This window comes from Tupaia chinensis, unplaced genomic scaffold (genome assembly GCF_000334495.1).
Source record: "Tupaia chinensis unplaced genomic scaffold, TupChi_1.0 Scaffold141724_1, whole genome shotgun sequence".
NCBI classification, from domain to species: Eukaryota; Metazoa; Chordata; class Mammalia; order Scandentia; family Tupaiidae; genus Tupaia; species Tupaia belangeri.
Window position 1 is genome coordinate 1224058 of NW_006201581.1, and position 25600 is coordinate 1249657.

General features: G+C 37.1%; 1 pseudogene; it reads right to left on the reverse strand.

Moving 5' to 3' along the window:
• Positions 1-25103, reverse strand: part of LOC102495560 (glutamine synthetase pseudogene) — a 44007-nt pseudogene extending 18904 nt beyond the window's left edge.
• Positions 25104-25600: the final 497 nt, after the last annotated feature.

Consider the following 25600-nt stretch of genomic DNA (forward strand, 5'->3'; position numbering starts at 1 on the left):
GGATCACAAGGAGACTGACAGCATCAGGAGGTGGCTTGGGGTGCAATTTTCATTCAAATAGGCAGGGTAGGGCAGAACAACTGGTTTCCATTCTTAGCAAGGGGATTATAAGCAAGATTAACAAGGCAGCAGAAGCAGAGTGAGTCAAGATAAAACTTAGGTGCTGGTTTAGAAGCTAAGTGTGGCTTTGTAATGCTTGAGCTGCTAAAATCTTAGTTGGTCATTGGGGAGCAGGTGATTTTTTTCCTCCTCTGGTCTCTGTATCTCAATATCTGTAAAGATTCAGCCAGGTCGGGAGTAGTGGATACATAGTGGTTACATTGCTAGACTCCCAAGTAGTCAACTGCAGTTGGAGTCCCAGACCCATGGCTTAAACTCATGCCCAGCCCATGTGCCTGCATGCTCAAGATCCCAAGAAAAGAATGGAGAAGGGATTTCCATGGCCATCCCCCACACCGGGGGAGGGGGGAATCAGTTCCCTGACCCACTGGTAAATGTCAGGAACACATGTATGCATGTCCAGAATCCCCCAAAAAGGAGGAAATTGAAGAGAAAGGATTGAGGTGTTATCACTCCCTATGGGGGGAGTTCCTTTCTTTTCTCCTTCTCTGACACTCTCTTGCAAGTACAAGTGCCCTCTCACCAAAAAGAAAAAAAAAATCTACATTTCTACTTTCTAATCAAAATAGTATTCATGTGTAGAATTAATTTCTTTAATTTTTAAATTGCACTTTCTGTCTCTCTGTCTCTCTCTGCTTTTCCAGTGAGTGCACACTCCGTATAACAAAAACTTCTCTTCAAAGAAAACAGACTCAGGAACCAGCAGTTAGCATAATGGCTATGTCGCTGGACTCCCACGTAGTCGACCGCGGTTCGTGTCCCGGACCCGGTGGCTTAAGACTTGCACCGGGCGCGTGTGCGTACGTGCCCAAGATCCTGAGAGGAGAATGGAGGAGAAGGGATTGCGGCGTGACCGTCGCCCCTGGGGGGTGATTTCTCGCTTTCTGTCTCTATGTCTCTCTCTGTATGTCTGGCGCGCGCACGCGCCCTACAGTGAAAATCTCTCCAAAAAAAAAAAAAAGAAAGAAAACAGACTCAGCAAAGTTATTGGCTGTTAGTTAATTATTAGGCTCCATCTATTGCGAGGGAGGCAAACGCCTACGTTCTATAAAACCCATTATAAAGTTAAACAGAAAAGAGAGAGAGAGATTTTAAAGACTATTTTTCCTAAGATTTACTCTATTGAGATAGACTAAGTTTAATATGGAGACACTTTGGATTTTTTATGGTTTGGTTATACCACCTTTTCTTCACTGCAATGTTCTCAAGTTAATGAGACAAAAAGCAAGATCTGGCCCCAATTAGCTGTCTGTGTTACTTTAAATGGAACAACATTCAATTTTGCCCAAATTTAGTAACCTCCCTCTACTTGCTCATCTCTTGATTATAAAACTAGCTTCGTAGGTGGTCATTTAGTACGCTTAATAGGCATCTGGAATTTGTGTCAAACAAGCAATTCGTTCTAAACCCTTGGTTGAAATAAACCATTTGAATTTTACTTATTTTAGATTTATATTTAAACTTCTTTCTGCATTAATAAAGGTAATGATTTATGAGTAGAGGCATGTCTTTTGTATACTTTAACAATGTAACTGAAATTGTAGCAACTGAAGAAAGTCATTCATGCAAATACACTATGATATTATTTATATAAACCACACACAGAATTCTATTGCCATCACTTTATGAAGACCAAAATATATCACTTTAAAATACTCTTCTTTGGGCCAGCAGAGGTGTAGTGGTTACATGGTTGGACTCCCACTTAGTCGACCATGATTTGAGCCCTGGACCTAGCAGCTTGAAAGTCATGCCGGGTGAATGAGCGTGCGTGCCTAAAATCCAATAGAATGGAAGTGAAGGGACGAAAGCATGGCCATCCCAACCTGGGGGGGGGGGCGATTACTTGCTTTTTGTCTCTCTCTCTCTCTGGTGATCCCTTGACCCCTATAGCAAAAATCTCTCTCTAAAATAAATAAACAAACAAACAAGTAAATGTTCTTCTTTGGCATATTTTAAAATGACAATTCAGAGGAAAATTAGCTTTTGAAAAAGAAAAAGAAAAGCTAACCTTTATAAGATAAGTTTATATCTATTTACATTAGTCAAGTGATCAGCTGAGGCAAGCAGGTTTTCCCTGAGCTGCCTCTTGCCTGCCTGGGCACAGGAAGGAGACTAGAGGTCCACCAATAGGCTGAAAAAACAAGATAAGATTTTGGACCTTTCCTCCCCTTGCCCAGTGGTATCTTAATCTAAGCTTCTGTTTTTTTCTGTATAGTTAAAAATCTTTGGTCATCTAGAGCCTCATATTTTGTATGGCTCCTGTGCATAATGCATGTAGTAAGCTTTTTCATACATTTTTCCCCCAATTAAACTACTTATCTGACTAAACATTATCAAACCTTAAGAGGAAAGGGGAAATGTAAAACTTCCTATAGGTTATAACACAATTTTCCTTTTATAACAAGTTATGTCCTTTAGATATATTGGAGTCCATGGAAAAAGTATGAATGATATATTTTTTTTTAAGAGAGAGATTTTTGTCATAGTGTGCATGTGCTCGCCGGAAAGACAGAGAGACAGAAAGTAAGAAATCACCCCCGGCCCATGCCTGGTTTGAGTTTTAAGCCACTGGTCCAGGACTTGAACCACGGTGGACTACTGGGAGTCTAGTGACATAACCATTACGATATCTGCTGGTCCTTGAATGGGACGTTAAAGCCTTGTGTTCTAAATTGGATCATGTTGTGTTCCAAATTAAGTCCTTTAAAATTTAAATTTTCTTGGTTAAAAATATTAAAGTGAACAGTATGCATAATGTTTCTTAATGAGGTTTTTAATCCAAGAAGTCAGGTATTATGTTCAGCATGTTTACAAAATTTATATTTAATCTCCATAACAAACAGCTAGTTCTGATGATCAGAATGAAAAATGAATGAATCAAAAATAAAATAAAGTGAATAAAAGTTTCTTTGTCCTTACTTCTAAATTTCATTTGCATGTTTAGCAATGCTTTAGTTACCAAGCAAATTTCAGAATCACGATTAAACACATAGTAATGCCGCAATTTCACATAAAATTACTTCATGAGAAATGCACTATTAAAAATAAGTATTTTGATAGACAAATAATGAATCAGGGTAATAGCTCATGCCTCTTTACTTTTATAAACACTTTTATTCTGATGAGGAGGTAGAGGTATCAAAAGAAACTTTGAAGCCATATTATTATTTGTTTAGTAGTAATATTTCAAGTATGGCCAATTTACTAAAAAAGAAAAGCAATTCAGATCTCTTGACATACAATTCTCAAAACCAAAACTTGTTATGATTTATAACTCCTCATCAAAACTCATTAGCAGCACCGACATTGATTATGCTCAGTAAAATGCTCGCTTTTAACACATTTTTAGACGTTGTTGGGACTCAGTAACTGGTACCCCAAAGACCGGCGTTCTGACATGCTGAACTGGAGAAGCAGCCTCAGAACCAAGCCTCCCTCTCTGACCTTCTGCTTGCTCCCCATCTCTCCATCATCTTGGATTTTCTTTTCCTACCAGTGTGGAATATTCCATTGTTAACCTGTACACTAAAGCTGCCAAAGAAGGAAACGGTTACCTCTGGTCTCTCCCTTGCATTTCATCAACTAATCTCATGTCGCAGGCAGAAAGATTAGGAAGTGTCAACACACCTGGACAGATTCTGTCATGAGCTATTGTCTGTCCCCCAAGCCCACCTAGTGCCTAAAGAGAAGTATTTACTAACCATTGTCTTAGCATTGGACCCATTCCTTTCCTCCAAAAATAATTTATTATAAAATTGTTTTTCCCTCTTTGCTAAGGGGAGAGTATATAAGCCATGGTTGTCTTACCATTCCTTGACCTTACAATTTTCCACAACTCCTGTGTACAAAATGTGTCTGTTTAAATAAATCTATGTGCTTTCCTCTGTGATTTTTAGCAGAACCTTTAAGAGGGGGGGCGATTACTTGCTTTTTGTCTCTCTCTCTCTCTGGTGATCCCTTGACCCCTATAGCAAAAATCTCTCTCTAAAATAAATAAACAAACAAACAAGTAAATGTTCTTCTTTGGCATATTTTAAAATGACAATTCAGAGGAAAATTAGCTTTTGAAAAAGAAAAAGAAAAGCTAACCTTTATAAGATAAGTTTATATCTATTTACATTAGTCAAGTGAGCAGCTGAGGCAAGCAGGTTTTCCCTGAGCTGCCTCTTGCCTGCCTGGGCACAGGAAGGAGACTAGAGGTCCACCAATAGGCTGAAAAAACAAGATAAGATTTTGGACCTTTCCTCCCCTTGCCCAGTGGTATCTTAATCTAAGCTTCTGTTTTTTTCTGTATAGTTAAAAATCTTTGGTCATCTAGAGCCTCATATTTTGTATGGCTCCTGTGCATAATGCATGTAGTAAGCTTTTTCATACATTTTTCCCCCAATTAAACTACTTATCTGACTAAACATTATCAAACCTTAAGAGGAAAGGGGAAATGTAAAACTTCCTATAGGTTATAACACAATTTTCCTTTTATAACAAGTTATGTCCTTTAGATATATTGGAGTCCATGGAAAAAGTATGAATGATATATTTTTTTTTAAGAGAGAGATTTTTGTCATAGTGTGCATGTGCTCGCCGGAAAGACAGAGAGACAGAAAGTAAGAAATCACCCCCGGCCCATGCCTGGTTTGAGTTTTAAGCCACTGGTCCAGGACTTGAACCACGGTGGACTACTGGGAGTCTAGTGACATAACCATTACGATATCTGCTGGTCCTTGAATGGGACGTTAAAGCCTTGTGTTCTAAATTGGATCATGTTGTGTTCCAAATTAAGTCCTTTAAAATTTAAATTTTCTTGGTTAAAAATATTAAAGTGAACAGTATGCATAATGTTTCTTAATGAGGTTTTTAATCCAAGAAGTCAGGTATTATGTTCAGCATGTTTACAAAATTTATATTTAATCTCCATAACAAACAGCTAGTTCTGATGATCAGAATGAAAAATGAATGAATCAAAAATAAAATAAAGTGAATAAAAGTTTCTTTGTCCTTACTTCTAAATTTCATTTGCATGTTTAGCAATGCTTTAGTTACCAAGCAAATTTCAGAATCACGATTAAACACATAGTAATGCCGCAATTTCACATAAAATTACTTCATGAGAAATGCACTATTAAAAATAAGTATTTTGATAGACAAATAATGAATCAGGGTAATAGCTCATGCCTCTTTACTTTTATAAACACTTTTATTCTGATGAGGAGGTAGAGGTATCAAAAGAAACTTTGAAGCCATATTATTATTTGTTTAGTAGTAATATTTCAAGTATGGCCAATTTACTAAAAAAGAAAAGCAATTCAGATCTCTTGACATACAATTCTCAAAACCAAAACTTGTTATGATTTATAACTCCTCATCAAAACTCATTAGCAGCACCGACATTGATTATGCTCAGTAAAATGCTCGCTTTTAACACATTTTTAGACGTTGTTGGGACTCAGTAACTGGTACCCCAAAGACCGGCGTTCTGACATGCTGAACTGGAGAAGCAGCCTCAGAACCAAGCCTCCCTCTCTGACCTTCTGCTTGCTCCCCATCTCTCCATCATCTTGGATTTTCTTTTCCTACCAGTGTGGAATATTCCATTGTTAACCTGTACACTAAAGCTGCCAAAGAAGGAAACGGTTACCTCTGGTCTCTCCCTTGCATTTCATCAACTAATCTCATGTCGCAGGCAGAAAGATTAGGAAGTGTCAACACACCTGGACAGATTCTGTCATGAGCTATTGTCTGTCCCCCAAGCCCACCTAGTGCCTAAAGAGAAGTATTTACTAACCATTGTCTTAGCATTGGACCCATTCCTTTCCTCCAAAAATAATTTATTATAAAATTGTTTTTCCCTCTTTGCTAAGGGGAGAGTATATAAGCCATGGTTGTCTTACCATTCCTTGACCTTACAATTTTCCACAACTCCTGTGTACAAAATGTGTCTGTTTAAATAAATCTATGTGCTTTCCTCTGTGATTTTTAGCAGAACCTTTAAGAGGGTTAGGGAGATTTCCTTCACTTAATTCCTTTACGATGTATTATCACATCAATAAGGTAAATGGACCACTTTTAGTTCTGAAGCACTGATTTGAACTTGTGCACATTGGTTAAATTGATTCACGTAAAATAATTTGAAAAAAAAAATCTCCTTTTACTGATGCTATGACACACTGCGAAATCAAAGGCTGGATGTTGGGGAAGTGGTAAAATGTGATGTTCTTCAAGGCAGACCGACACGGGAAGGTACTGGTTCTTATCTGGAGACCGTCGTGACTACACCGAGCCTGCAGAGTCCATGATCTAGGTTGGCTGAGGTTATGGGTGGATAGAAGCATCAAGATTTTGTCAAGTGTGCTGTATCTTAGTTTCTGTGTCTGTTACTCTCTGTCTCTCCACTCATGGAATAAACTTTAAAAACAAGTCTACTGCAGCATCAATTATATATATAGCTAATAAAAGACATTTAAGTTAATATTGAGGAAATAAATGTTGCCAAGAAGGAAAAATAGTCTCGCAAAACCCTTCTTCCAGTATCCTTCCTAAGAAACAAGTTAGAGAGAGTGAGTTTGCTATTTTTAAATAAAAATTATAGGAATTCATTGTTTTGGACTAAGCTCCTGCTCCAGGCTCCAATAGACCAGACCATAGTGGAGTCACCCATGGTAAAATGTCACATCATCAAACAAGCTTTAGAGAAGCTGATAAATTCCAAAATAGACTAATTTCTCCTGGCAACAGAGGATTCCAGTCTACCTAAGTCAGTTCAATAAAGAAATAAAAGTTCGGGCTTCTTGTGACTTTCTCAGGAATGTACACCTGAAATAGCTCAAGAAACTAAACTCATTGGATATTTTTGTTTTAGAAATATTCTGACTGTCCAGTTACATCATTCCTTTACCTTTCAGACTCACACTGTCTACACACGTTGCTTAAGCTTAAGCAAAGTGACTCCTGGTGACTATGAGGTCATCCTTCTCCTGTCATCATAGGATTTTCGGTTAGTTTTGCTATATAAGACACCTTGCTGTTTTGCCCTTAAAGTCAGCCTGAAATCTGTAAGACCTCAGCATTCGTTATTTGGGGCAACTTTGATTTTGTGGTGTCTGGGTGGTAGTCCTAACCTTAGCCAAAATAAATATTTTTGTTTTACTTACTTTGCCTCAGTCTTCCTTCAGAAGAAAGTTTATTTCTTTCATCAGAGAGAGAGAGAGAGAGAGAAGAAAGAAAGGCAAGAAAAGAGGCAAACCAAATAGTACTTCCAACAGGATTCTTGAAGTTGTGTCTCACCTCTAGCTTCAGCCAGTGCCAGATCATAGGTATGTGCATGGCCAGTGTGTTCAGGGAGGTCTCTGGATGCAAAATGGGAGCTTAGCATGTGGAACAGCAATGCAGAGCCTTATGTTTCACTGATACATCACTGGCTGGCCTCCATCCTTCTTTTTTTTTAAATGTTATTTATTATTATCATAATCTTCTTTATATTATATTGAATCACATGTATCTTTATAGTGTGTTACATTTCTTTTTCCAACATGATTACCATGTACATCAGTCAAGACAAAGACATCACTATCCACATCATCATCAAATAGCTTTTCAGAATTTTCTCAGATTATTATTAATTCTCATTAAATTTTTAAAAATATTCAATCATTATATATCATTTGACTTGTATAAATAATTTATCCAACATGAAATACTTCTCAGACCAGTACAGCTGAGAATACTATACATGTTATCATCAACACCCCAACCTTCCTTTTTAGGTTGACATGCTCATGACTCTTACAGACTATTTCTAGGTTGTCCATCTTTTAGATTATCTCCTGGTGTACTGTTTAAATATGTTTGCTGATTTCATAAATGTTGAATGAAAACATTCCCCACATTTACTAGTCTTATCACTCTAGCCAAAGCATGAACATTAACACATTCAAAATTAAATTCTACCAATATTTGAATATATAATTGTGTTTTTGAGGGTGTTTTTGGGATACACATTTTAAATAGCAAACTCCATTAGTGGTCAGAAGCTAGACAATGTTACAGTCTATATATATCTGATTGAGATGCTCTGGGATAAGATTATATACAAAAGTGATGGGTTTTAGGGTAAATGCCTAAACTAATAATACAATATTCTTTTGTATTTAATATATCTTGTCTTTTCTTTTTTGGGGGAGAGGTTTTTCTTTTTTTTTTTTTTTTCTGCTGTAGGGCGCGTGCGCTCACCAGACAGAGAGACACATAGAGACAGAAAGCGAGAAATCACCCCCCAGGGGAGATGGTCACGCCGCAATCCCTTCTCCTCCATTCTCCTCTTGGGATCTTGGGCATGCACGCACATGCGCCCGACCTGAGTTTTAAGCCACCGAGTATGGGACGCGAACCGTGGTCAACTACGTGGGAGTCCAGCGGCATAGCCATTACGCTAACTGCTGGTTCCTTCTTTTCTTATTCATTATTGTTTTCTTTTTTTTTTTTTGACAAAGATTCATGCTATTTAGCTCTACAAATGACCATAGACAATACTGTAATTTGTGAATTTGCAAAATGGCAGCACTAGTAGTTTACAAATTAGTGTGGGCTGCCCAAGTCAAAACCACATCTTATCTATGACTGAAGCAAAACTGGAGAAGGGGAAAGAACTTATGCTTATATTGTTTGTGTTGCTTATGTTGGAACTCAGAAACCAACACTCCAAAGATTGGTGTTTTGATGTGTTGAAGTAGGGAAGTAGCCCCAGAACCAAAGTCTTTGACCTTTCTCTTGACCCCTATTTCCTGACTCACCATCTTGTATCCTTTTCTCTCCCAAAATGTAGGAAAGATCTTTACTCTGATAGCTCCTTATTGGCTTGTAGACAAGATTCCTCACAGAAGAAAACAATTACTCTATCTTCCTCTTGAGGTTTCCTTAACTTAAGCTCATGTTGTAGGCAGGAAGGTTGAGTAATGTCGACATACCTATACAGGGTTTGTCACAAGCTGTTGTTTGTCTCCATAATCTACGCAGTAGTCCTCAAACAAAATTATTTATTATTATCTTAGCATTTGTCCCATTCTTTACCCCTAAAAATAATTTACTCTGAAATTACCTGTCATCTCATGTTACTCTCTTCTATGAAGAGGGTATTTAAGTCTCAGCTATCTGGCTTTTCTTTGAATTCATAATTTTCTGTGGTTTCCATATACAAAATGTGTATGTTAAAATACATCTGTATTTTTCCCCTCTATCAATCAGCCTATTGTCAGTGATTTTTTCAGTAGAACCTTTGAGAGGCAGAGATTTCCTTTGCTCCTACACCTTTATATCAGAAAAAGGTGATACAAGTGTTTCTTCAGTAATTTATACTCTAGATATAAAAATAAATTTTGGATTACTCTTATGGACGTATCTCTTTATATTTCTTATGTAACAGCCATTTGTAAGTTTATTTGTTTAAAAAAAGAAAATCATTAAAGCCTACAAAATACTTTGGTGTAATAATATTTCATTACATTTTTGCAAGGTTTCAAGAAGAAAAGTTATAATATGAAAAATAGACTTATTTTCACACTGGCTCAATATTTTGCTTTCATTGTGGTGCAGGGCTCATGTAATTTTGAAGAATTTTTAGATATTTATTTTGTGTGATTTCCCTAGACCAAAGTGTATCCTCTTTGAATTTTGGTACTTTATAAGAGGAAACAATTTTGCAGCAAATTGAACCGGTTAGATTATAAAGTTCTTTCTTAGAACATCTCCTTCCCTACCCCCATCTTTTCTTTCATCAAACTGCAATTACAGAGTCCCCACACCATATTACTTGATTTTTCTTTTTATGAGATCTTCTAGTCACAGAGAAAAAAATAATAATTTTCTTCCTAAATGTTCTATTATAGAATTTTTCTTTCACAAAGCATCTATCTTTGACCTCTATTACCGTGATTAAAATCAGTTTCATCTAGTGCCAACAGAAGGATCATTTCTCTTCCTCAAAGAACTATTGTAAACACTTAATCTCCTTTATTTATATTATGCCTACTGTAGAAGGCCTCTTTTATGATATCTCATTCTAAGGTCACATTGTCATGTTCCTGATCTTTATAGGTGCACAAGTTCTTTCATCTTGCTCCAATATTTGCTTTATATGGGGATGAGATGTGATTTTGACTTGGGTAGCCCTCACTGCAGCAGCAACTGACTCATCAGGGTCCAAATTCCCTGTCATCTGTGGAGAGTTGGCACATCCAAATTAGACAGCAGATCAGATTATGAGGTATTCTCTGATCACGTAGATTCCAAATAAAATCTGAGTTCCCTTCAGAGCCTTCATCATTTTAGAAAAATTCCAGAATAAAAGGTCTTCTAGCCTTCCTTACTACTCTGTATAATTAGTTCTCAAGTAAATATCTTAAAACAATTTAAAAATGGATGAGTAGGTGTCATGGATGTTAAAGTGGCTGGATCCCATATAGTCAGTTGAACTATTTGAGTCCCAAACCCAGTGACCTGAAAAACTCTCCAGGAATGTGAGAATGTGTGTTCAAAATTCCAAGAGGAGAATAAAGAGGAAGGGATTAGAATATGGCATATCATGCCATACCAAGTGTTTTTCACTCTCTCTTTATATCTACTTCAGTATCTCTGCAGTGAGTGCACATGTCCTGTAGCGAACTAAAATAAACTAAAATAGAAATATGCTTTACTGAGTTTTCTACCTTGGATAGAATACTACACATAAGTTCATTCATTACACCAAGGTTGCCATCTTATGTATTTTATAAAGCATAGAAGTAAAGCATGATCCATCACTACCATATGTTATTTTTGATTAACACACTCAACTATACCAACTAGTGAGTTTATCACATTTTAAATTATTAATTAATTGGCACTTAATTTATATTATGTAGGCATTTTTACCTGATTTTTTTCTTTCCTTTTAAAGTATGTTTTGTAATATTTGGAGGGTGGGCTATAATGTGGTGTAAGTTTTTTTCCCAAAATGAAAAAAATAAACTCTGAGATTTTACTATATGAATACTCAATAATGCAGTTTCAGGAACAGACTTATCTCTACAGGAATAATTGCATTTTGTAGCTCATTCAGTCTCCCTTAAGCTCTTACACTCTCTGTTGACTTCTTTACCCTTTAAATCCCTGAAAAATAAATTACTGTTCTTCACTTGATCACTATTTCAAACTCATTTCTAAGCACTATGACTATTTCATCCGACCTGCTACTTTTTTTTGTCTCTTAAAATTCACCTGATTCTGGGAACCAGCAGTTAGAGTAATGGCTATGTCGCTGGACTCCCATGTAGTCGACTGTGGTTCGCGTCCCGGACCCGGTGGCTTAAAACTCACGTCTGGCGCGTGTGCGTGCATGTCCAAGATCCCGAGAGGAGAATGGAGGAGAAGGGATTGCAGCGTGACCATCCCCCCTGGGGGATGATTTCTCGCTTTCTGTCTTTATGTCTCTCTCTGTCTGTCTGGCGAACGCACGTGCCCTATAGCAAACAAAAACAAAAACAAAAACAAACAAACAAAAAAAAACTCTCCAAAAAAATTCACCTGATTCCGAGTAGCTGTCTTTATTAATTTTATATTTAGTCCTGTGTACTTGTAATACATAACATTATTGGCCACTCTGCTTCTGATTCTTTTTTCCTAACCATTCTGAAATGAGAAAGTTGATTGTGTGTGTGTGTGTGTGTGTGTGTGTGTGTGTGTGTGTGTTGGTACCTAGCTCCTTAAACTTTTTCTTTTTTGGTTTAGTTTATTTACGATAGAGTGTATGAATGCACAAAAAAGAGAGAGAGAGAATTAGAAACAGAAGCATACTTAACAAAGACCTGTTGTATTGTGATCCCCTTTCCCAGTCTTCCAGGTCTTCAATATCCTGGGCACATGTGAATGTGCCTGTAATATTTTCAGGCTAACCTAGGGATCTGAACCTGTGGTTGACTATGTGGCTTCCAGCACTATAGATGTTTGTCATAGACTGCTACAAGCTTGGGGCTCTTCAATCTTTTATTATTTTCTAAACATTTAGTATTCCTCAATATTTTTTCTTGTTTTGTTTTTATTTTTTTGTGGGCCTCCTTGTTCTTATATTTTCAATCCGGATGCCCCTTAATACTTCTTGACTAGTTGTAAGGTTTTTGTTCTTATTTTTTTATGTACTTCCATAATATTTCCAGGATGTCTTATAAATATCTTTCATTTAAAATAACAAAATTGATTTTATTTTACATACAAATCAAGCTATATTTAAAAATATAAGTTATATTTTTCTTTAATTTTTGAGAGAGCATATGTTCTCACTTGAGAGAGACTGAGAGAGAGATTATGTGATCTCCACAACCCCTTTTCTTTCATTTCTCCTTCCTTTGGAGATTTGGGACATGCGTGCACACACATCCAAAGTGTTTCTTAAGCCTCTGGGTCTGGGACTAAAATCATGTAGTTGACCATGTGGATGACTATGTAGTTGACCACCTTAACCACCACACCATGGGCTGGTCCACAAGGTGTTTTTTCTGACATTCTTATTTATATTTGTGGCATTACCATCTTCCTAGTCATCTACACTTGAAACTTTACATGTCTAAAACGTTTTTTTCCCTTAATTTCTCATAAATAATTTGTCTCTACATCCTATCTTTTCAATACACATGCTAGCACCAATTAAACCTATTTTCTCAATTTCATCCCAATTTCCATCACTCTAGATCAGATCCTCATTACCACTATGCTGACATACTATAATAATCTCCTAAATGAATTGATTACATGTAGATGATTTATTAAAATTTTGAGTTAAAGATGAAGGACACTACTTTGCACAAGGAGCACACATTTTTTCTGAATTCTAAGGCTCATTCTGGAGATTTTAAGTAGTTGTACTGAGAGAAGGGTAACAAGACCTGAAAGGCAGCTGAGAGCAAGATTTTGAATTTTAGACTTTCAAGAAATATTCAATAGGGTTTTTTTGGCCTATGTTTATTTTTTCTTTATTAACCGTAATATCTTGCTAAATGCTTTGCATATTTTAGATGTTCATGACATCCTTATTTCATGAAACAAAAGAAAGTATTACAAATATGCTAAATTGCTAAGATGCACACTAGCCTAGTCCTTAAAAAAAGAGAGTGACAAGGATCAGTGAGAGGCTTCTTCCCATGGGAAGGTATCTTGTTTCAGAGATGTCTCCTTAGGTATGTTGGGTACATGTGTGCCCATAACCCAGGTCTGGCTGGGACTTGGGTGAATCACAGAATCACACCCTGTAGAGGGTGTAGACTCTCTGTCCTTGCTCAAGAAAAAAAAGATATTATATATATCTGATACTCCTTGTCACACCTCTATACCCACCACACGCATACATGCCTACTTATTTGTACACATGGATTCACATGTGTACACACCTGTGTAGGTACACACATAACTGTATATATATATATATATATATATACACACATATACACACACACACACACACATACATAAATGTGAAAAAACAAAAACAAAACAAAAAACTAAGATATAGGACATGTCATCATTGTGCTTATATAGTTCAATTTGTAAGTATTTAAATAGCAACATATAGGGACCAGCAGGTATCATAGTGGTTAAAGTGTTGGACTCCCACATGGCCCACCACAGTTCAAGTCCTGGACCTGGAGTCTTGAAAATCATGCCAGTCCCATGCACGTGAATGCCCAGAATCCCAAAAGGAGAATGGAGGAGAAGGGATTGCAGCATGTCCATCTGCATGTGATCTCTCACTTTCCCTCTCACTGTCTCTTTCTGTCTCCCTCTGGAAAGTTTATGTGCCCTATGGCAAAACATTTATACACACACACACACACATTTATGTATATAAATTTTATTATTTTTATATAAATTTTCTCATTTTTCTTTACCATTATTGTGCCATATACGCACATTACTGAATATATTATATTACAAACATTCACACATATGTATTTATATGGAAAATATTAAAAGATAAAGATTAATCAAAGGGACTTGTCTGATGCCAGCATTTTGCTTTGATCTTGATCTTGATTTGATCTTGATTTGCTGTTTACTAGCTCTTCATCTTGGTATAATATTTGAAATGCCAACAGAGCTAAAAATAGTAATTTCTGGGAAAGAACTCAACTCTTGGTACTTACCCATATTATTTATCTTATATGGCTGATACATTTATCATGCACTGATTCAAATACATGTGGTTTTAAAACATTTCAAAAAATGTAAGGTCATACATCATAAATTAATATTCTACTCATGCCCTCTCCCCACATTTGTAAACAGAGATATCTCGTGGCAAGTGATATTAATCCATTCCTGTGGTTTTGCAGTCAAGGAGAATATAGTGCAACGTGCTTTCTGGTTTAAAATAAAAGGCTTATGGTGTTCTTTGGCTTTATGCTCCCTTCGCTTCCTTTGGAGACCAGCATCCACAAGAGGGATTTGCTTTGTTTCTTTAATTATCAACAGCTGGGTGAAATAGCATTCAAAAGCAAAAGAGAACAGAAAATGCCAAGCCATGCTACTAACAGGTGTTCTCAAGGATCAAGTTCTTCCAGAACTCTAGGGGTAAGATGAGATGCTCTGTGCAACTGACCTGTCCCGATGACAGAGAAAAAACTTCAGAAATTTACATACAACAGCTGATTTAATTTCCATTGTGGTATTCTAAATGGATTTAATATTTTTCAGAAGGCAATCTCAAGTAAGAAGAGTGAAGGATATGCTAACATGAAATGTCTGCATTGAATAAATTTATTTTGGTTAGATCTGATACTCCTTGTCACACCTCTATACCCACCACACGCATACATGCCTACTTATTTGTACACATGGATTCACATGTGTACACACCTGTGTAGGTGCACACATAACTGTTGTGATGATATACAGGGTCATTCATCTATAATTCAATTAAGTTATAAATTTAACATAATTTCAAAAGAGCTGAAAAACACATGATAAAATAGCTTTTTTGGCTGTTCCTGAGTTGTAGGACTCATCAAATTATTCAGAAATTCATCTCAAATTTATAAAAACTGGTATACATCTTAGTATAAGACATTTAAACAAAGAGCCATAGATACTATATGACTACATAAAAGTGTTCTTAATCAGACACACCACATATTTAATTTGTAACGAAATCATGATTTACAAGGAGGTTATCCCCCACATAAAGTGCCAAGGTTAACGTTTCAGCAAAACCTATACATTCCAGAAGAGCTTTTAGGAGATGAGTGAACTCGCCTTTAAGCTTCAGTCACCAGCAGATCACTTTCACCAATATGTAAAAATTTTCCTCCTCATGGTGGCCCAGAGTGTGAAGAAAGCAGAGACAGAAAGAAAAGGATCAAAAAAGCAGACAGTTAGGTCAAGACACTCAATTCGTTTGACTCATGTTTCTCCCACTTTGGCACACTGGCAGAGCTATTCTCTGAAGAAAGGAAGGGGAGAGCTCTAAGCTAGATCTTGCCTCACCCAGCACAGCCTACATCTGGGTCTCGGGTCAAATCCAGACTGATTTAAGAGAAGTTGATTTTCCCATTGAATTTGAGCTTAATTTTCAAAGGGTATGTATTATAACTATTAGGACTTGTCCAAACATTTTGGAATTCCCAAATGTCACTAAGGGATGAGAAAGGAAGGATTGATAAAACATAATTGAAAGAGGCGGTTGTAGAAAATGAAAGTTAAATCATGGAGCAGAAATTCTGCATCATTACACTCTTATGACATGACATTCAACTAGCTATATATGTTGAAATCTTGTAGCACATTGAAAATTCCCAAAATGGCCTCGTCTTTCTACTCATTTAGCACAAATGTAGAAAGAAAAATAAATAAAATACTGCCTGCTTCTCTGATAAAATGCAAAAATCATGTACTTATGATTGAATTATTAATCAATGGTTAAACCTGAGCTTCACTGAGCATGACATTTATAGTATCAGGTGGTCTTGAGAACCTCAGTTTTCTTTTATTCTTTGAGAGGGAGATTTTTTTTTCTTTGCTATAAGGCACATGTGCTTGCCAAAGAGACAGAGAAACAAAAAGTGAGAAATCATCTCCCAGGATAATGGCCACACCATAATACTATCGCCTTCATTCTTCTTTTGGGCATGCACACACACACATGTGCCCAGCATGACTTTCAAGCTTCTAGGTCTGGGACTCAAACTGTGACCTTCCATGTGGGAGTCCAGTGACGTAACCATTACACTATCTGCTGTTCCTGAAAGCTACAATTTTTTACGAGTATGTATCATGTGAATGTATTTTCTATATCAGCTCTTTTTCTGTTATTTTTATTTTCCATTGACAAGGTATAATGATGAAATATTGTTTATCGTTCCTAAAATATATACTAATTTATTTTTTTCTTATCTGAATTATTCTGGAGAGAGAGGTTATTACTGCTAGTAGGTACACTATCACAGCACTACTAAGACCTTCATACCTAAGTTTTTTGTTTTTGTTTTTATTTTTGCCATAGGGCGCAAGAGCTTGTTGGGGAAAGAGAGAGACAGACAGGCAGAGACAGTGAGAGAGAAAGAGAGAGGGAAAGTGAGAAATCACCCCCCAGGGGGATGGCCATGCCGCCATCACATTCTCCGCCTGGGATTTTTGGACACTCGAGCACACATGCCCTGTATGATTTCCAAGCCATCAGGTCTGAAACTCAAAGGGAGTTGAGTTGGCCATGTGGGAGTCCAGTGCCCCAACCACTATGCTACCTGCTGGTTCTCTTCATGACTTCTAACTAAAATATATTATTATGAGATTATTGTTTAAATATAATGTTAACTTGCTCAATAACTATTTATTCTATATAACCTCTATGATTATTTTGTGTGTAGGTATTATGAATAAAGTAACATTTATATTTATATCACTATCCATCACTTTGCTTATAGGTTGAATTTACCCATCATGAATATGCTTCACACCAGTCCAGTTGAGGATACAAAACACATTATCATCAACAGATAATAATCCATATCTGTGCCCCATAAGTGTCTTACCTCTCTATTTTCTTCTTAATTTATTTCCTTACACTATTCTTTTCCTACCCTCTTCCTACATTGTCTCCAGAGTCTATAACAATTTTAAATACTTCTATGTCTTCTAATCTCTCAGTTTCCACCATTGGATCGACTGGTACCCTTTGTCAAAAATAAGTTGGCTGTATGTGTGGGAGTTTATTTCTGGGGTCTCTATTCTGTTCCATTGGTCCACATGTCTATTTTTGTGCCAATACCATGATGCCGCTCATTCCACGCTTCTTGCATAGGATTATTATGGCAATGCAGGGTCTTTCATCACTCCAGACAAATTCTTTGATGGTCTTTCCTAGGTTTGTGAAGAATGTCTCTTGTAATTTTATAGGAATTACATTAAATATATTGATTAATTAGGGTAGAATTGCCATTTTGATTATATTAATTCTCCCAGTCCAGTACCAAGGGATGTCCTTCCACTTTTTTGTGTCATTTTCAATTTTTTAAAATTTTTTTCATAATTTTCTTTATAGAGGTCTTTAACTTCCTCAGTTAAATTTATTCTTAGGCATCTTATACTTTTGTGGCTATGGTAAATGGGATTAGTTTTTTCAGTTCTGCCTCTGTTTGTTGTTTGTATATAAAAATGCTATAGATTTTTATAAGTTGAAAGATCTTTAATTCTAAACCAGACTAGTTTCCTCAAATGTAACTCCCAGTGACCAGGATGGTTTTTCCCCTACAAAAACACACATACTCACACACCCATATATAATTATTTTAATTTTTATATATAAATGTAAAAATGTTACTGTGTGTTATATATGGAGGATCGAGCAGTAAGAACTTTTTCTTCTGTTAAGGTCAGATATCCATCAGTTTGTACTCTAAGCTTTATGTTCCCTGGAGGGCATATAGCCCCAAGCAAAGGAAGCATAAGAGAGCAAGGCCCTTTTCCTTCCTTTTTTCCAACCTCTCCTACTCTAACTCCCTCTTCTCAGAGAAAGTTGTTGATAACCTCTTAAGGAACAGAGCTTTCCACGGAAAGGGGAAATCCTAATGTAATCATTTGGTTTCAGCTAACATGAAGAAAATGTCTTCCCTCTCTTTCTCAAACATGCATGCCCTGTCCGGAAGCTATGCCTGCTGGACAAGCATCCTCATTAAATGGCAGCAGTGTTATGCATACCCATACCCCTCCCCACTAGCACACTCAGAAACTTCAGTGATGGGAAGAGGGGATGGATATGAAGAGATTACGAAATTGACCCTTGTATCATCCAAAGACAGAAAGATTAACTGGGCACAAGGAACATAAAATGATATCCCATCTTTTGAGTTATAATTGAGACCTTTAGTGCCATCAGGAAAGGGGAAAAGCTGGAACAGGATGATTTAAAAAGGGCTTGATGACTGGAGGTCTAGTCCACTTACTTTTTGTACTGGAAGGGCTTGTCGTTAGTTTCATTGAGAAGACATGTACAGGTGAGGGTTTCTGTCACTGAGAAGGGTTCACAGTTGGCAGAGAGGTGCCCATCTACAAAGTAGCCCTTATTCTCCTGGTAAAGTCTGAGGAATGTAGATGCTGGTGCCATAGTTGACCACACCAGTGAAAAAGTCATTGATATTGGAAGTCAGGTGCTGGGTATTGTCCAGGCTCCCATTGAGATCACTGGTATGGATGTGATACTGGTGTCTCTTGCTCAGCTTTCCAAAGACCTTTCCAATGTACTTTGAACCATTCTCCTCCCGCAAGACTTTGGTACTGAAGTTGGTATAGAGCTGGCACCACCAGTCCAATTCCCCAAAACAGGCTTTGAGTCAAAGGTTTCTATCACTCCACGTCTTCACACACATGATCAGGATGAAATAGGGCACCCAGAAATGATCTTGCATGCTGATTCCTTCACTGAGTCTTTTGGATTTCCCACTGGGCAGGAATGACCTCAGCATTTGTCCCCGCAATCTTGAGTCCATGATAAAGCAGGCAGGGTAGTAAGCCTCCACAATATCCCTGCCATAGGCTTTGTTTGTTACCACTCCACAGTAATACGGAGCTTAGGGCTCAGGGAAGCTGTTGGAAAGCTAATGAAAAGGATGCCCATTTGTCCCCATCAAAGTACATCCCTGCTCCATTCCGAACTAGGGGTGCTGGTTGCTCACCATGTCCATTTTCTATTTAAATTGGTCTCCGCAGGCTTTTGATTGCACTTGATAACTTCACAGAAACCAGTTTGTCAATGTCCTTGCAGAAGGGGTCCCAAAACATGACAGCAGGGATGAGATACATGTCACTGTTGGAACTTTCAGACTGAAAAGTGCTCGAACTCTCAAAATTCTACTCTGGCAACACTTCTACATGCTTAGGCTCACCATCCATGGTCCGGGTCTTGCAGTGCAGTCCCTCACAAGTGCCATCAATCCAGATATACATGACCTGGACTTACTCACCTTAAGGCAGGGACATGTACACCTGCTAGATGCCTTTGTTTAAGCTGGAACTTGCTGAGGTGACTGTGGCGAAAAAATATTCTGGGTGGCAAGCATGTGGGAGGTGAATTGTGAGGTGAGCTGCCAGGTGAGAGTGAATTGAAAAGAAAAGCTGAGGAGGGATGCTTCTCACCTGCTATTCTTGGCTCTGCATCCACATATGTTTTAAGATATCTTAACATAAGTAATTTACAGGGACAATGAGTACTATGGTTTCTAATATTTAGAAGTTGGTAGGACTAACAACATGTATTTATATTCATATCAACATTCTCCATTCACAATACTGCTTAGAATGCTCTTTTTTGTAAAGTTTATTTCTTTCTTAATAAAGAGATGCAGCACCCCAAACATTGTCTTAACACTATGAACCATCCAGGGTTTTAGCTCTGGATCATGGACACATGCGTACTCTGGTGTATTTGGGAGGACTCCAAATGCAAATGCAGGACCTTCCTATGTGGGTCAGATTCACAGACTCTGTCCAGACCCTGTTGGAGATTCTTATTTTTCCTGATTTTTCCAACTCCAATTTTCTAGCCTTTGTACACTTGCTGCATTCGGGCCATTTTGAGCTGCCATTCAAAGTTTTTCAGTCTTTGACAATTTTATTTTCTTCTGTCAGCCTTTTTATTTCATCCTATATCTTCCTCTCCAGACACAGATTTTTCACTTATTTCAGCTTTTCTTATATTATGAGCTCGGGCCTTTGAATGACTGTTTTCTATCCTTTTGTTCAGTGGTTAGCTAACCAGGTCCATTATTCCTTTGGATTTAGGATCTTTTGGGTTAGTGAACTGAATGATCACCTCATTTTCTTTACTTCAGCCCTAATTAACTTTATTTGAGCTATAGTTTTTAGTTTTTCCTTGACTATCATTTCTCAAAAAGACAATGTTTTATTGAGGGCTCTCGTTAATGAAAATGTCAGTGTACTTTAAAAATGGTCTAGCATAAATTTATGTTGTACCTAAAAAGAAATGTAATTATCTCATCAGTCTGACTTTTGTAGAATTAAAAAATAAATAAAGACTACAGCAGATTTTTTTTCTTTTTTTCCCCCAAGTGAACCGAATCAAGGCTGCTTTCTTTCTTTCTTTCTTTTTTTTGAAAGTCTTGAGCTCAGTAAAATGCACATGATTCCTTGCCAAGCAATTCTTTTTTTTTTTCCTTAATTTTTAAGCCCATGGGTATTTCAAGGGAAATTCAACCCACATGTTTCTGATTCATTTACACTTAATTCATTAAAATGTTGTTTTGTAAGAGTTATTTGATGTCCAATGGCTTTATGAGTCTCTTTATATGACTTTTTATGCCATTTTTTTCCTCAAAAACAGGAAGTGGTATTTTGCTAAGAACTCAAACTCCAAAGGATTGAATTTCACATGAATCACACAGAGCATACCGAGATGATTGTATCTCTCCTGGGCTAACTTTGCTATGGGAGGGCACCTGAAATGGTTATCTGAATAATTGTGTGTTGTTAATAAAATTCCAAATTTCTACAACACAATTGCAAACATTTATCAAAAGCGAGACTTCCAAAGTTACTCTTTAAAAGTGCACACAAAATGAATTCATTTAACTTAGCAGTCACATGAACATAATGTTAATTAGAACAAAGTGTTATAGCACAGCCATCTAACATGTGATAGCCTCAGGAAACCTCTGGAGTCTGTTACTTAAATCTAAACCTTCCTTCTTTCTCTCATCTCACCCAAAGAAAGGAAAACGTTGTAGAAAACAAAGTACAGGAAAATAGAGATTGCAAATGATTAAACAAACAGAAAAGTAGGTGATCAATGATAATGAAAGACACTCTAAAACATCTTTTTCTAAAATACCTTTTTTTAAAGAATTACTTTATTTAACTTTATTTGTTTATTTATTTATTTTAATTTGACCAGAGAGGGAGAGAGAGAGACAGAGAGAGATGGAAAGTGAAAAAGCAAGCCACCAGTTTGAGTTCTCAAACCACGGTCAGCCATGTGGGAGTCCAGAAACCCTTAACCACCATGCCACTTGTCAGCCCTTCTTTCTAAAATACCTTTAATCATACTTTCTAATTTGAAAGGAAGACTTTTATAGCTAGAGACTATTTAGATATCAGGTGTGCCATTTTGATTTTGTGTGTGTATGTGGGTGGGTATGTGTGACATAAAAAAGGTTGGGCTCACTGGATAATCAGAGAGAGAGACACACAGAAAGTGAGAGATCATCCACCAGGGGATATGGCCACACTGCAATCTTTTCATTCTCCATTCTCCTCTTAAGATCTTGGGTATGCACACACATATACCTGGTGTGTTTTAAGTCAATGGGTCTAGAATTTGAACCACTCCGACTACATGGGAGTTCCACAATGTAACCATTCTGCCATCTACTGGCCCCTGCTTTTACTTGCAGCATTGGGAGGTTGTCCTCTAGAACTACTGAGTTCAAGAGCAGTTCTGAAGTCCCTATGTGAAATCCAGTACTAAGCCAGGCCAAAGTGTACTGATTGGCTTAGGTTCCAATGCAGGTGGAATACAAATTGAACTGAGATTAATCAAAAATAACATTTTAGGGAACCAGCAGTTAGCGTAATGGCTATGTCGCTGGACTCCCACGTAGTTGACTGTGGTTCACGTCCCGGACCTGGTGGCTTAAAACTCACGCCGGGTGCGTGTGCGTGCGTGCCCAAGATCCCAAGAGGAGAATGGAGGAGAAGGGATTGCGGCGTGACCATCCCCCCGGGAGGTGATTTCTCGCTTTCTGTCTCTATGTCTTTCTTTGTCTGTCTGGCGAGCGCACGCGCCCTATAGCGAAAATCTCTCCAAAAAAAATAAATAAATAACATTTTACATCAGATCTTTGGAGCTCAAATGAGAACTATTAGAAAAACAAAATTCATATAAAACTCACTCATACAAAATGGCTCTACTTATCTAGGACTAGATCCAAACCCATGTAACACATGGGGCTTACATTGTACACAGTAACCTTTGAAAGACTTCCAATATAGTTCTTTCAGTTTTAATTTTCAATAATCTCAAATAGTTATTATGTGAAAACACCATGTAATCACTAATTGGTTGTGATTAATATTTTGTTATATACAACCTTAAAAATACAATGAAAATAAGACCCTAATGGTAAACTATTTTCTAAAGACTTCAAAAAATAAATTTAAAATTTCTAGGAAAGAGATCCAATTTGGGGCCAGCAGGTGGACATGGTAGTTAGGGGAGCTAGACTCCCACATGAACAACCATAGTTCAAGTCTTGAAACTAACAGCTTGTTTTCTCACTTTCCCTCTCTCTTTTTGCCCCTCTCTGGTCAAATTTAAATAAATAAATAAATAATAAAGTTAAATAAAATAATTCTTAAGAAAAAAGAGATCCAATTTAAGAGTACTAAGGCCATATTTAACTTTTGTGTTGTTAAAACAACAACAACAAAAATCTTATTCCCATTACAAAACAGAGGAGAGGTGAATGGGTTTGGTAAAATTCTTGTAAGTAACACTGACATCTGAAAGTATCTCCTTGGTGGGAAATGGCATTTTATTTAAATACTACCAGATCTGAGATATTATGAATGCTTATGTAGACATCCCCGTGATATTTTATATTGCATCATTTTAGCAATACCTTATGACAAATTATCTGTAATTTAGTGGTTAAAACATTATGGTTTTCTCATTTTTTGAAATCTAAATTTGCCTGTGTGGTTTTATTAAGCTGGACTAACCTTGCACAATCTATGCTGGTTGTGCTTCTGCATCTCTGGTCAGGAAGCACACTAGTTGATGGCTGGCTGGTCTATACAGATTGGATTTGGTCATAATGACTGGGATCTCCTTCATGTGGTCTCTCAGATTCCACAGGATATCCTGGGCTAGATGTCCTATAGCCTAGTGACTATTTTATACATATTAATAAATAAGAGTGTATTTAAGAAAAGTTATTTTATTAACAGAATTGCAATTTATTACAGGTGAGGAGCATGAAAGGAGCTATAATCCAAGACGATATATTAAATTTAACAAAAGGGATACAGATATATTTCTATAGATGCCCAAAATTATTAGAGTTATTCTGATTAGAATTATTAGGGAAGATTTCCTATACGAGTTAGTATGTGAGTTAGAGAAAATTGTAATAGGTATAAGTGAAAAAAGTGAATAAACAAAAGCTGGTAAGTAGAGAAAGGAGTACTAGAAGGACTAGACAAACATTTCCACTGAGAAATCACACTGGAAGTTTAATTGGAACCAAGCTATTGAGGACCATGCATGCCAAAGTCATCTGAAAGAGAGTGTAGCTCATCATACTGTGGGAAAATAGGAGACTGCTTTTGAATGTGGCATGAGTTGAGATTGGGTGTACATGGTAATTTTCTGTTTAGATCTCTGCAAATGCACATATTCTTGGGGCCAGCAGGTGGCATGGTGGTTAAGATGCTGGACTCCCACATGGCCAAACATAGTACAAGTCCCAGACTTCGTGGCTTGCTTTCTCACTTTCTCTCACTATCATGGTGAGCACAATGCCCTATAGCAAATTTAAAATAATAGTAATAAGTAAAATCAAATAAATATCAAAATGATTTTTAAAAATGTAGATCTTCTTAAACCAGAATCTGTTTGCAGGCTTCAAAAGCTCAAGAACTTTTGGGAACCAGCAGTTAGCGTAATGGCTATGTCGCTGGACTCCCACGTAGTCAACTGTGGTTTGCGTCCCAGACCCAGTGGCTTAAAACTCACGCCGGGCGTGTGTGCGTGCGTGCCCAAGATCCCGAGAGGAGAATGGAGGAGAAGGGATTGCAGCGTGACCATCCCCTCTGGGGGGTGATTTCTCGCTTTCTGTCTCTATGTCTCTCTCTGTATGTCTGGGGAGCACATGCACCCTATAGCGAAAAAACCTCTCAAAAAAAAAAAAAAAGAAGAAAAGAAAAGCTCAAGAACTTTCAAAAATTGTAATGTATTTTGGGATGACTCTCGTATCATTCATCAGCTTATTTAAAGAAATATGATTCAACAGCTTACAATAATTGGAATCTGCTGGAAGACAATGCCTCATGAATAATTTTGTTTCTACATGGTCAGAGCTTCCTAAGCAAAGACCACTGGCATCTAGGTTAAAGGAAAATTGAGTGGCAAATAATTATTGGAATATCAAGATAGATACTTCTGAAGAAATAATGATTTATTTCTCCAAATCTATTTGTTTATTAACTAAGAATAGTAATGATCTTGTCATCACTCCAAGAGACAATTTGCTTATGTTCTGAAACAAAGGTTTCAATCACTCTCTTAGGAAGAATGAACAATGATGCCAGCAGTTCCTATATAAAGGTCAGTATTCACAGTTGGGGAGGAGGTTCACTGCATGAACAGATGTCATCTGGGTCTCACCATATTTCCTTGGAGCAGCATAGAGAACAGGACCCACCTGCTCCCTGAGGAAAAGCATCTTCTTCCCCATTCAGAACACTTGTGATTTTATATCTATCTATGTATAGGTAGATAGAAAACTGTGGCATACCTTGCAAGGTAACTCTTCAGACACTTCATAGTTTTGATCTAAAAATATTGGGTCGTCTGAAAAGTCATAGTGTATTTTTCTGTTTTTCTATGTAAAAATGAGTCATGAGTTTTCTGACAACCCAATAATTAGGCATAAGTTTTATGCCAGGTTAATAAGAAAAATATAAAGATGGCATCCATTAACACAAGAATATCTCAAAATTATTAAATTTATTATTTTAGGAACCAGCAGATGGCGTAATAGTTATGTCACTAGATTTCCACATAGCCAACTCTGGTTCAAGTCCCAGACCCTGCAGCTTGAAACTCATGGCAGAAGCATGTGTGTATGTACCCAAAATCTTAAGAGGAGAGTGAGGGGGAAGTTGTTGTGGCATAGCCATCCCCCTAGGAGGTGATTTCTCACTATTTGTCTCTCTGTCTCTTCAGTGAGTG